Raw genomic sequence first — 13,383 nt, forward strand, 5'->3', positions numbered from 1 at the left:
TGCTGTTGATGTGAGCCATGACCAGTCTTTCAAAGCACTTCATGGCTACAGACGTCAGTGCTACGGGTCGGTAGTCATTTAGGCAGGTTATCTTAGAGTTCTTGGGCACGGGGACTATGGTGGTCTGCTTGAAACATGTTGGTATTACAGACTCAGTCAGGGACATGTTGAAAATGTCAGTGAAGACAATTGCCAGTTGGTCAGCACATGCACGGAGTACACGTCCTGGTAATCCGTCTGGCCCTGCGGCCTTGTGAATGTTGACCTGCTTAAAAGTCTTACTCACATCGGCTACGGAGAGCGTGATCACATGGTCATCCGGAACAGCTGGTGCTCTCATGCATGCTTCAGTGTTGCTTGCCTCGAAGCGAGCATAGAAGTGGTTTAGCTCGTCTGGTAGGCTTGTGTCACTGGGCAGCTCGCGGCTGTGCTTCCCTTTGTAGTCTGTAATAGTTTTCAAGCCCTGCCACATCCGACGAGCGTCAGAGCCAGTGTAGTATGATTCAATCTTAGACCTGTATTGACTCTTTGCCTGTTTGATGGTTCGTCCGGAGGTCATAGCGGGATTTCTTATAAGCGTCCGGGTTAGAGTCCCGTTCCTTGAAAGCGGCAGCTCTACCCTTTAGCTCAGTGCGGATGTTTCCTGTAATCCATGGCTTCTGGTTGGGGTATGTACGTACGGTCACTGTGGGGACGACATCATCGATGCACTTATTGATGAAGCCAGTGACTGATGTGGTGTACTCCTCAATGCTGTCTGAAGAATCCCGGAACATGTTCCAGTCTGTGCTAGCAAAACAGTCCTGTAGCTCAGCATCTGCGTCATCTGACCACTTTTTTATTAACCGAATCACTGGTGCTTCCTGCTTCAGTTTTTGCTTATAAGCAGGAATCAGGAGGATAGAGTTATGGTCAGATTTTCCAAATGGAGGGCGAGGGAGAGCTTTGTATGCGTCTCTGTGTGTGGAGTAAAGGTGGTCTAGAGTTTTTTCCCTCTGGTTGCACATTTAACATGCTGGTAGAAATTAGGTAGAATGGATTTAAGTTTCCCTGCATTAAAGTCCCCGGCCACTAGGAGCGCTGCATCTGGATGAGCATTTTCCTGTTGATTAATGGCCTTGTACAACTCATTCAGTGCAATCTTAATGCCAGCTTTGGTTTGTGGTGGTAAATAGACAGCTATGAAAAATATAGATGAAAACTCTCTTGGTAAATAGTGTGGTCTACAGCTTATCATAAGATACTCGCAAAACCTCGAGACTTCCTTAGTATTTGATTTTGTGCACCAGCTGTTGTTTACAAATATACATGTTTACAATATATACTCGTTGAAGAAAAAATCTTCATCCAATGCGAGGTGAGTAATCGCTGTCCTGATATCCAGAAGCTCTTTTTGGTTATAAGAGACGATTACAGAAACATTATGTACAAAATAAATTACAAATAACGCGGAAAAACACACATAATAGTACAATTGGTTAGAGGGCTGTAAACGGCAGCCATCTTCTCCGGCGCTGTTCAGTAGCTGAATTGTAGGCTACTACCTAGGTAGTATTCATTAGTTTACACCGCAGCCAACAGTTTTAAAATTTGCTTAAACAGTTTGCTCCAAACGCTGTACAACGTGACCTAAACGGTTTCTGTTGCCAAACGTGTGAACACACACAACCTGTTTTGAGGAAGTGTAAATTGTTGTTAGTCTTTCCACAGTATTTATTTGTCTCTCTTTCACACAACATACCTTCCTTAGTGAAAAGAGTTAACAGTAGATTAGAAAGAGAAAAAGTTGTTGCTTGTTGTGTTTTGTTGAGTTTTGAGAAGACAAAAGAGTTCCAAAAGGGTCCTCTGGCTGTCCCCATAGGAGAACGCTTTTGGGTTCCAGGTAGAACCCTTCTGGCTTCCATGTAGGACCCTCTGTGGAAAGGGTTCTACCTAGTACCCAAAATGGTTCTACAAAGGGTTCTCCTATGGGGACAGCCAACGAACCCTTTTAGATTCTAGATAGTGTAGGAGCGATCACCCTGGAGCACACAGATGGAAACAGAACGAATTCACCCCACGCATCTAATTTATATCCAAAACATTTTAAGGAGAGTAGGCCTATTATAACACTGTCCACAAAACATATCATCAACTATATAAATACACATAACAATATCATCAACTATATAAATACACATAACAATATCATCAACTATATTAATACACATAACAATATCATCAACTATATTAATACACATAACAATATCATCAACTATATGAATACACATAACAATATCATCAACTATATTAATATCATAACAATATCATCAACTATATGAATACACATAACAATATCATCAACTATATTAATACACATAACAATATCATCAACTATATGAATACACATAACAATATCATCAACTATATGAATACACATAACAATATCATCAACTATATTAATATCATAACAATATCATCAACTATATTAATACACATAACAATATCATCAACTATATTAATACACATAACAATATCATCAACTATATAAACTATATTAATACACATAACAATATCATCAACTATATGAATACACATAACAATATCATCAACTATATAAACTATATTAATACACATAACAATATCATCAACTATATTAATACACATAACAATATCATCAACTATATTAATACACATAACAATATCATCAACTATATTAATATCATAACAATATCATCAACTATATTAATATCATAACAATCGTCGTCTTACCTTTTATATGTCTCTCAATAGAAGTAGAGTCTGGAATGATCATTCGGTGGTGGAAAGTTCCTTTAGTTTGTTCTGCTCATTTCCATATCAGGTTCTACCTGTTCTCTCTCCCACTCCCTGTCTCTTTATAGCTCTTACAATGTGCCTTGTCATACATTCTACAAGTGTCTGGAACTCCAAATGCAGTTCTGATTTAGTGTTCCAAATTAAAACAATTTGATTAAACTGGTTAATATGGTTAAAATACATTAAGACTGAGTAATGCTGTGATTGTTTTTATTATTTTGTATTGAAATGTTTGACTTTATTTTCCCTATGTCCTATCAATATAGGAACAATTTGTGAAATGACAGCCTTCTGTAAATATGGACAAAAGTCTATGGATTAATTTGATGGAATGTGTCTTGCAACATTATGTAAAATGACAGGTTGAGAAACACTGCATCTTCCTAGGTGCATATGTGAGAAGGAACGCAAACTGTCTCCCTATGTGTGTGCCATCCCTAAACATCAAGTGTTTGTGGTTCATTAAAATGTTTATTGTCAAGGTAAAAAAAAAAAAGAATAAAAAAAATTGGAGGGATGTGACATCTTTCAAGAAATTCCATAATTTAGTGTTTTGTTGATGGTTGTCTTCAATTGGGTTGAGACCTGGTAACTGAGACGGCCATGGCATATTGTGAAACATCAGCAAGTTGAGCAGTTTTCGTCAATGAAGCTCCTGCCAAACGTGCCCCAACACTCACCAATCGTTAAGCTCTTCTGGAGCAGGGTTGCAGTCTCTTCTGGTTGCAGCCCCTCTCTCCCCAGGGGTAGCAGCTCCTCTCTCCCCAGGGGTAACAGCTCCTCTCTCCCCAGGGGTAACAGCTCCTCTCTCCCCAGGGGTATCAGCCCCTCTCTCCCCAGGGGTAACAGCTCCTCTCCCCAGGGGTAACAGCTCCTCTCTCCCCAGGGGTAGCAGCTCCTCTCTCCCCAGGGGTAGCAGCTCCTCTCTCCCCAGGGGTAACAGCTCCTCTCTCCCCAGGGGTAACAGCTCCTCTCTCCCCAGGGGTAGCAGCTCCTCTCTCCCCAGGGGTAACAGCTTTTGCATTATCCATACAGCTGTTTAAGGTCATACAAAGGCAGAGTGCAGTATCAGCATTTAAGGGGTCATAGGTCAGATCAGTGGTCATGGTTGATATGCATGGACCAAAAAACCCAACTTTAAAGCCATTTTTCTCAAATTCTCTGTTTGCGTAGACTGCTCTTTGCCTTTGTAGGGCAGTAGTTCAGGTGGCTCCCCTTGCCCTTAGTCTGCCTCCTGCCCCTCCTATCGCCATGGAGACACCTTCCTGAAAACAATGACTCCATACTTTGCTGAAACCTGTTCTGCCAGTTCATGTCCTTAAAGATGAATGTTGGAATGTTCCAATGTGGTTACCCCAAAAAGATGACAAGACAGATCACACATCCATAACTGGTTTCCTGCTTGTAGCAGGCCGCGTTCACAGGAATCATTTTCTCTAATTATAGGTCATATGATTTCATGAGAATATTTTTCTGCAGTGAGAGTGTAATGCAAGTCAAGGTGTCCTTGGATGAATGTCAACAAGATTTATAACCAGCATTGTTAAATTAACTGTTGTAATAAATAAATACAATATTTGTAAATGTATTGTCACAGACACCGGATAGAGGCAGTGAAATGTGTTGTTTTACAGGGCCATAGTAGTACGGCGCCCCCTGGAGCAAATCAGGTGTAAGTGCCTTGCTTTAGGGCACAAACAGATTTTTACCTTGACGGCTCAGGTATTCGAACCAGCAACCTTTCAGTTACTGGCCCCACTAGGTAATCTTACCATACCATACCAGTTCACGCCCTAAAAGAAGACATTGGTCAAGTGTTCAAATGTAGTCCATGAAGAGGTATTAGGATTATGTACACAGCTATTCTGCCGTACAATTGCAAACTGCTGCTACACATTTGGTCAAAGATGAGTTCAGACCGAAATCAGGCTTCGTAGTATCTGTTATATCTTGTGATAAAGTGTCCTGGTTCAATTATCTTCAGTTTCAGAGAAAATGGAGGGTCAAATTTGATGTAACTACAAAATCCCAGTAAAAACCAAGGAAACAGCAGTAAGTGAGGTTACTGCCATCTGGCTTTGTTCCACCATGTTCTACTGCAGTTACTACGGTTTTCCTTGGTATTCTATCAGGCTCTGAGTTCAGGCCATCCCGACCATGACACTCACGCTCACACACTCCATGAGACAGCCAGTGATCCAGTTATCACCAGAATAAAACATGGCACAATCCCGCGGAAACATTATGGTTTAACTCGCATTGAAATGCAAAATACCCAGATAATGGTAAGAAAGATAGCAAACAAAACATTGAAACGCTCGCTAACATAAAGAAAAGGACAGCATTGATAGTAATACAAAGTCACATAAGTATAAACATTCTCCGTGATGAAATAGTTCTTACCTTATGGATAAAAACAGCTTGAGGGTTGCTACAATACAACATTCAAAACATGAAAACACAACTACATAACACCATTAAAAACAACAAGAAAGCTGGATAAACACATTTAGATTTTTTAGATACTGCACTTTGCTTTTGCAGGACCCATACAGCTGTTTAAGGTCATACAAAGGCAGAGTGCAGTATCAGCATTTAAGGGGTCATAGGTCAGATCAGTGGTCATAATAAGATGATACATCAGTGCATTTACACGTATCTACCTACGACATATTTGGCTGAACAGCAAAAACAACTTTAAAAGCGTTTTTGTCTTCAGTTGGACTGTTTTCTAGTTGATGCTCTTTGCCTTCGTAGGGCCGTTTATTCAAGCAGTCAACAGACAACAACTCTTAATGCGATCACGGGGTAAACACTTTTGAAAGCAGTTTTGACCTTTGTTAAAAAAAAAGAGGGGCATCCAAGCTTTCCATTGATAACACGTTTATTTCTATACTCCTATAATTGCGCTAATGCATTGTTTTTAAAAATGCAGTTACAACTGGAGTATCAAGCATGGTTTAGGATCATTCACAACAGAGCTCTTAAAGGGGCAATGGCATCTTAAAACCGGAGTATCAAGCATGGTTTAGGATCATTCACAACAGAGCTCTTAAAGGGGCAACAGCATCTTAAAACCGGAGTATCAAGCATGGTTTAGGAACATTTGCAACAGAGCTCTTAAAGGCGCAACGGCATCTTAAAACCGGAGTATCAAGCATGGTTTAGGAACATTTGCAACAGAGCTCTTAAAGGGGCAACGGCATCTTAAAACCGGAGTATCAAGCATGGTTTAGGATCATTCACAACAGAGCTCTTAAAGGGGCGACGGCATCTTAAAACCGGAGTATCAAGCATGGTTTAGGAACATTTGCAACAGAGCTCTTAAAGGGGCAACGGCATCTTAAAACCGGAGTATCAAGCATGGTTTAGGATCATTCACAACAGAGCTCTTAAAGGGGCAACGGCATCTTAAAACCGGAGTATCAAGCATAGTTTAGGATCATTTGCAACAGAGCTCTTAAAGGGGCAACGGCATCTTAAAAGGGCAACTTTGTAATAGAAACCCCCCCAACAACAATTCTGAGTGAATAATAATAATAATAATAAATAATAATAATAATCAGGAAGTTGTGTCCAATGGGGTAAATGCAGATGGACAAACCCCATGCTTCATTTATAGCCACTATGCTGCATCCGTTGGGCTACAGGTGATCATGCTTATTGCTAACAGAACATCTGATAATAGACCATGAATATAGGATATATGGTTCAATATGTTAAAATCATTTAACATCTGATAATAGACCATGAATATAGGATATATGGTTCAATATGTTAAAATCATTTACCATCGATGATAATAGACCATGAATATAGGATATATGGTTCAATATGTTAAAATCATTTACCATCTGATAATAGACCATGAATATAGGATATATGGTTCAATATGTTAAAATCATTTACCATCTGATAATAGACCATGAATACAGGATATATGGTTCAATATGTTAAAATCATTTACCATCTGATAATAGACCATGCATACAGGCTATATGGTTCAATATGTTAAAATCATTTACCATCTGATAATAGACCATGAATACAGGATATATGGTTCAATATGTTAAAATCATTTAACATCTGATAATAGACCATGAATATAGGATATATGGTTCAATATGTTAAAATAATTTACCATCTGATAATAGACCATGCATACAGGCTATATGGTTCAATATGTTAAAATCATTCACCATCTGATAATAGACCATGCATACAGGCTATATGGTTCAATATGTTAAAATCATATACCATCTGATATTAGACCATGCATATAGGCTATATGGTTCAATATGTTAAAATAATTTACCATCTGATAATAGACCATGCATACAGGCTATATGGTTCAATATGTTAAAATCATTCACCATCTGATAATAGACCATGCATACAGGCTATATGGTTCAATATGCTAAAATCATATACCATCTGATATTAGACCATGCATATAGGCTATATGGTTCAATATGTTAAAATCATTTACCATCTGATAATAGACCATGCATACAGGATATATGGTTCAATATGTTAAAATCATTTACCATCTGATAATAGACCATGCATACAGGATATATGGTTCAATATGTTAAAATCATTTAACATCTGATAACAGACCATGCATATAGGATATATGGTTCAATATGATAAAATCATTTAACATCTGATAAAAGACCATGCATATAGGATATATGGTTCAATATGTTAAAATCATTTAACATAATCTTTACCAATATCTTATTGGGCTCATTCATGGAGGTGGAAATGATATTTTAGATGGTGTCAGCATCATTGTATTTTCATTCATTCTGGAGTAGAACGGCCTTTTTCTTGTCACCAGAACTGAGCTTCTTAGAACTGAGCTTCTCAGAAGTATCCCCAGGAGGACCCTGGGAACCCTAAGCAAGGGGACTGGAATTGGTCAAATTTGCAGTTTTAATACATTTACAAAAATGATCCTCTTTTCCTAAAAGCATGACGGTCATGACTTGTTTACGTGAAAGGGGAGATTAATTTAGCACAAGACAATCAATCTGAGGTCGACGTAAGGATATTTTCTTTTTTCTTTAACCCCTGAGATTTACCTGTTCTACGAGTATGAATGGTCTGAGGCAGGCGTTAGATTACAAGCGTTTTTAAGTGTAACGTTAATAACGATGGTTTTGGGGGAACTGCTCAGAGATTTAATTATGCTCCTAACGATGAACTTAGCCTTAAGATGCTTTTGGGAAAACGGATCCTGGATGAGACCATCTGCTAAATGACTAAAATGTCAAATGTAAGGTTTTAAACACAAATATCATATTACTGTAGTATTGATTTCACAAATATAATATTTGTACAGTTCTTTATTTAAAATGTAGTTATTTTTACATGTCCCTGTGTAAAACCTAGCAGTACTACTTATTTCTCTGAGAGTTAGGCAGATATATAGCGTTTTGCAAAGAAAAACATTATTTGTCTCTCTGAAATGAAACCATCAAGTGATAGATTTTAAACAAATACATGTCTGTCATTGAACAACCCCATACCATGACTAGATAGTGAAAAAAACTCACCAATCTCTTTCATAATTTCTTTAAACAATAAATGCTAATATACCAACATTTTGAAAAGTGATATCAAGCGTTTTGGAATGAAACTCTTCTCATGTTTCCCCATCTGAGCTCAGAGTAGATGAGAGACTGAGGGGCGGTTTCCCAGACAGAGTTTAATTGAAGTCAGGACCAGGTAAATTCTACTTAAGTATCTCCACAATATCCCCACACATCTTATTACCTGTTCTGTCTGTGTCCCGTACACTCCCTCTCCGGCGTTCCAGGTCACCAGCTCATTATTATGCACACCTGTCACCATCGTTACGCCCCCTGCGACCAATCAGACTCACCTGGACTCCATCACCTTCCTGATTACCTCCCCTATATCAGTCACTCCCCTTTGGTTCCTTCCCCAGGCGTTATTGATTCTGTTTCAGTGCTTCATGTCTGTACGCTACTCCTGTTTCTTGTTTTGTTCTATCTATTATTAAATTCACTTCCTGTACTTGCTTCCTGACTCCCAGCGTTCACGTTACAGTCTGGCTGTAGCAGGCTGCCTGATAAATTAAATGTCTTTGGCCCCATTACACTAAAACATGTAGGCACAATGTTGTCCTCATTCATGTCATTTGCAAGAACAAAATATTCAAACCATTCTGGATATGAGCTCCACTGCTCAATACTTTCATCAAACTGTCCAATGTTTCCAACAATTCCAGCCATTTTTCATTTCTCAATAGGCTCCTGATTGTCACTCACTTCAGTATTGTCCTCAACCACGGCAATATTTTCCACAGTCATGTGATCTTCATTCACTTCACTCACTGACGTTTCCTCCTAAGTTCGCTCATTTAGCAGATTTAATTAAAAGGTTTGTCTTCATAGTTGAAAAAATGTGCTATCCTATAATCACGTTGTTTTCCCGCTCCAATGTCCATCTCGAGTCCTTTTCTGCCGTCCATGACGATGTTAACTCCAGTGGTGGAAAAAGTACCTAATTGTCATACTTGAGTAAAAGTAAAAATACCTTAATAGAAAATGACTCAACTAAAAGTGAAAGTCACCCAGTAAAATACTACTTGAGTAAAAGTCTAAAAGTATTTGGTTTTAAATATACTTAAGTATCAAAAGTAAATGTAATTGCTAAAATATACTTAAGTATCAAAAGTAAAAGTACAAGTATAAATCATTTCAAATTCCTTACATAAAGCAAACCAGACGATTTTCTTGTTTTTAAAATGTACGTTCAGCCAAGGCACACTCCAACACTCAGACAATTTACAAACAAAGCATTTGTGTTTAGTGAGTCTGCCAGATCAGAGGCAGTAGGGATGTTCTCTTGATAAGTGTGTGAATTGGACCATTTCCTGTCCTGCTAAGCATTCAAAATGTAACGAGTACTTTTGGGTGTCAGGGAAAATGTATGGAGTAAAAAATATATTATTTTCTTTAGGAATGTAGTGAAGTAAAAGTAAAAGTAGTCAAAAATATAAATAGTAAAGTCAAGTACAGATACCCCAAAAAACTACTTAAGTAGTACTTTAAAGTATTTTTACTTAAGTACTTTACACCACTGGTTAACTCTCTTTCTTAGCTAGCTCAACTATGCACTTGCCTCTGCTAGCAATACACTGTGCTAACATTAGCCTATTCTGTACCACAGAAAATAACAGTTTTAAACAGTTGTAAAAACCCACTTCTTCCAGACAGAATAGTTCCTGTAGATTCAGACTTACTCATCACCAATCTTTTGTTATGTCTCGTTGGTTTCATAACTACGTCTGTATAACAATTCAATAATGATGAGACGGGAGACAGGAATCAGTTCAACCATTTATCTGGAACGTGATCATCTCAACACATACAAACCCCCATGATGCTCTGCAGCACAACCCCAATATACAACAAATACATACATAAGTAAATGGACACGAAACAAAACTCATAGAGGAATTTAAATGTTCAGTTGTAGAAAGTAGGGCCATGGGATAGGGTCAGAAAGGTTAGTATGTTTGATAACTGGTTACAGAGGTAACATAACAAGCATAAGGTCCATTATAACACAGTGAAGTAGAGGTGGGAGCTAAAAGCAGACATGGACAGTGAGACGGTGTGAGGAGGTCAGGGGTGAAACACTAGATCAGGACAGGTAGAAATGGCAGGGCTGGAAATAGACACAGAGACACATTCTGATCATGGCTCAGACCTGACCTGAGACACCCAAACAGAAGATGCCATAGCAAAGTCCTGTCCAGTAGGCTATATGGGATTTCCTTTCATCAAAATCCAACACATGGAGATGTGTCCAGTGTGTGTGTGTGTGTGTGTGTCCAGTGTGTGTCCAGTGTGTGTGAGTGTGTGTGTCCAGTGTGTGTGTTTGTGTCCAGTGTGTGTGTGTGTGTTTGTGTGTGTCCAGTGTGTGTGTCCTATGTGTGTGTGTGTCAGGTGTGTGTGTCCAGTGTGTATGTGTGTGTGTCGTGTGTGTGTGTGTCCAGAGTGTATGTGTGTGGGTCCAATGTGAGTGTGTGTGTCCAGTGTGTGTGTGTCCAGCGTATGTTTTTTTGTCCAGTGTGTGCGTCCAGTGTGTGCATGTGTTTGTGTGTGTCCAGTGTGTGTGAGTGTGTGTGTCCATGTGTGTGTGTGTGTGTGTGTGTGTAAGTGTGTATGTGTGTGTGTCCAGTGTGTGTGTGTGTCCAGTGTGTGTGAGTGTGTGTGTCCAGTGTGGGTGTGTGTGTGTGTGAGTGTGTCCAGTGTGTGTGTGTGTGTGTCCAGTGTGTGTGTGTGTGTCCTGTGTGTGTGTCCTATGTGTGTGTGTGTCAGGTGTGTGTGTGTCCAGCGTATGTGTGTGTGTCCAGTGTGTGTGAGTGTGTGTGTCCAGTGTGTGTGTGTCGAGTGTGTGTGTGTGTGTGTCCAGTGTGTGTGAGTGTGAGTGTGTGTAAGTGTGTATGTGTGTGTGTCCAGTGTGTGTGAGTGTGTGTGTCCAGTGTGTGTGTGTGTGTGTGTGTGTGTGTGTGTGTCCATTGTGTTTGTGTGTATCCTGTGTGTGTGTGTGTGTGTGTGTGTGTTCAGTGTGTGTGTGTGTGTCCAGTGTGTGTGTGTGTCCAGTGTGTATGTGTGTGGGTCCATGTGTGAGTGTGTGTGTGTGTGCGTCCAGCGTATGTGTGTGTGTCCAGTGTGTGTGTCCAGTGTTTGTGTGTGTCCAGTGTGTGTGTCCAGTGTGTGTGTGTGTGTGTGTGTGTCTAGTGTGTGTGTCCAGTGTGTGTGTGTGTGTGTCCTGTGTGTGTGTCAGGTTTGTGTGTGTTTGTCCAGTGTGTGTGAGTGTGTGTGTCCAGTGTGTGTGTGTGTGTGTCCAGTGTGTGTGTGTGTCCTGTGTGTGTGTGTGTGTGTGTCAGGTGTGTGTGTGTGTGTCCAGTGTGTGTGAGTGTGTGTGTCCAGTGTGTGTGTGTGTGTCCTGTGTGTGTGTGTGTGTGTCAGGTGTGTGTGTGTGTCCAGTGTGTATGTGTGTGTCCTGTGTGTGTTTCCAGTGTGTATGTGTGTGTGTCCAGTGTGTATGAGTGTGTGTCCAGTGTGTATGAGTGTGTGTCATGTGTGTGTGTGTGTGTGTTTGTCCAGTGTGTGTGTGTGTGTGTGTGTGTGTGTATGTGTCCAGTGTGTGTGTCCAGTGTGTGTGTCCAGAGTGTGTGTGTTCAGTGTGTGTGTGTGTGTGTGTGTGTCCAGTGTGTGTGTGTGTCCAGAGTGTGTGTGTGTCCATTGTGTGTGTGTGTGTGTCCAGTGTGTGGGTGTGTTTGTCCTGTGTGTGTCCAGTGTGTGTGTGTGTGATCAGTGTTTGTGTGTCCTGTGTGTGTGTGTGTGTGTGTATCCAGTGTGTGTTTGTCCGGTGTGTGTGTGTTCAGTGTGTGTGTGTGAGTGTGTACAGTGTGTGTGTATCAAGTGTGTTTGTGTTTCCAGTGTGTGTCATTGTGTGTCCAGTGTGTGTGTGTGTTCAGTATGTGTGTGTGTGTGTGTCCAGTGTGTGTGTGTGTGTGTGTGTGTGTGTGTGTGTGTGTGTGTGTGTGTGTCCAGTGTTTGTGTGTGTCCAGTGTGTGTGTGTGTCCAGTGTGTGTGTGTGTGAATCTAGTGTGTGTGTGTGTGTGTGTGCCCAGTGTGTGTGTGTCCAGTGTGTGTGTGTGTCCAGGTGTGTGTGTGTGTGTGTGTGTGTGTGTGTGTGTGTGTCCAGTGTGTGTGTGTCCAGTGTGTGTATGTGTCCAGTGTGTGTGTGTGTGTGTCCAGTGTGTGTGTGTGTGTGTGTCCAGTGTGTGTGTGTCCAGTGTGTGTGTCCACTGTGTGTGTGTGTCCAGTGTGTGTGTGTGTGTGGCCAGTGGGTGTGTGTGTCCAGTGTGTGTGTGTCCAGTGTGTGTGTGTGTGTCCAGTGTGTGTGTGTCCAGTGTGTGTGTCCAGTGTGTGTGTGTGTCCAGTGTGTGTGTGTGTGTGGCCAGTGTGTGTGTGTGTCCAGTGTGTGTGTGTGTGTGTCAGTGTTACCATGGTTATTATTTACAGGGACACTGAGGAGTCATCATAAACCCTAAACCCTGGATAGAGGGACTCAGTGAATGTGGAGTGGAATGTGTTCAGGTGGGTCAGTGTGTCAGAGGAGACTCTGTAGAAGGACAGAGTGCCGGCTGGCCAGTCCAGATACACTCCTACTCTGTGGGAGCTGGAGGAGGGGACGTCTATGGTAGTGGACTTATTATTGTGACAGGCAGAGTAACTGTTGTCAGAGCAGAACAGACTCCAGGACTTGTCATTCCATCCAATCCCAAAGTCATCACCCCCTCCTCTCCTGCTGATTCCTTTATATGCCACTCCTATAACAGCCCCTCTCCCACTCCACTCTACCTCCCAGTAACAGCGCCCAGTCAGACCCTCTCTACACAGCACCTGTTTCCAGTCCTCAAATCTCTCTGGGTGATCAGGATACGGCTGCTTCTCTCTCCTCTATGTCACCTTTCTGTTCTCCTCAGATCATTTCTGATCATATGTTATACTG

The sequence above is a fragment of the Coregonus clupeaformis genome, unplaced genomic scaffold (assembly GCF_020615455.1).
Source record: "Coregonus clupeaformis isolate EN_2021a unplaced genomic scaffold, ASM2061545v1 scaf0149, whole genome shotgun sequence".
Taxonomy (NCBI): Eukaryota; Metazoa; Chordata; class Actinopteri; order Salmoniformes; family Salmonidae; genus Coregonus; species Coregonus clupeaformis.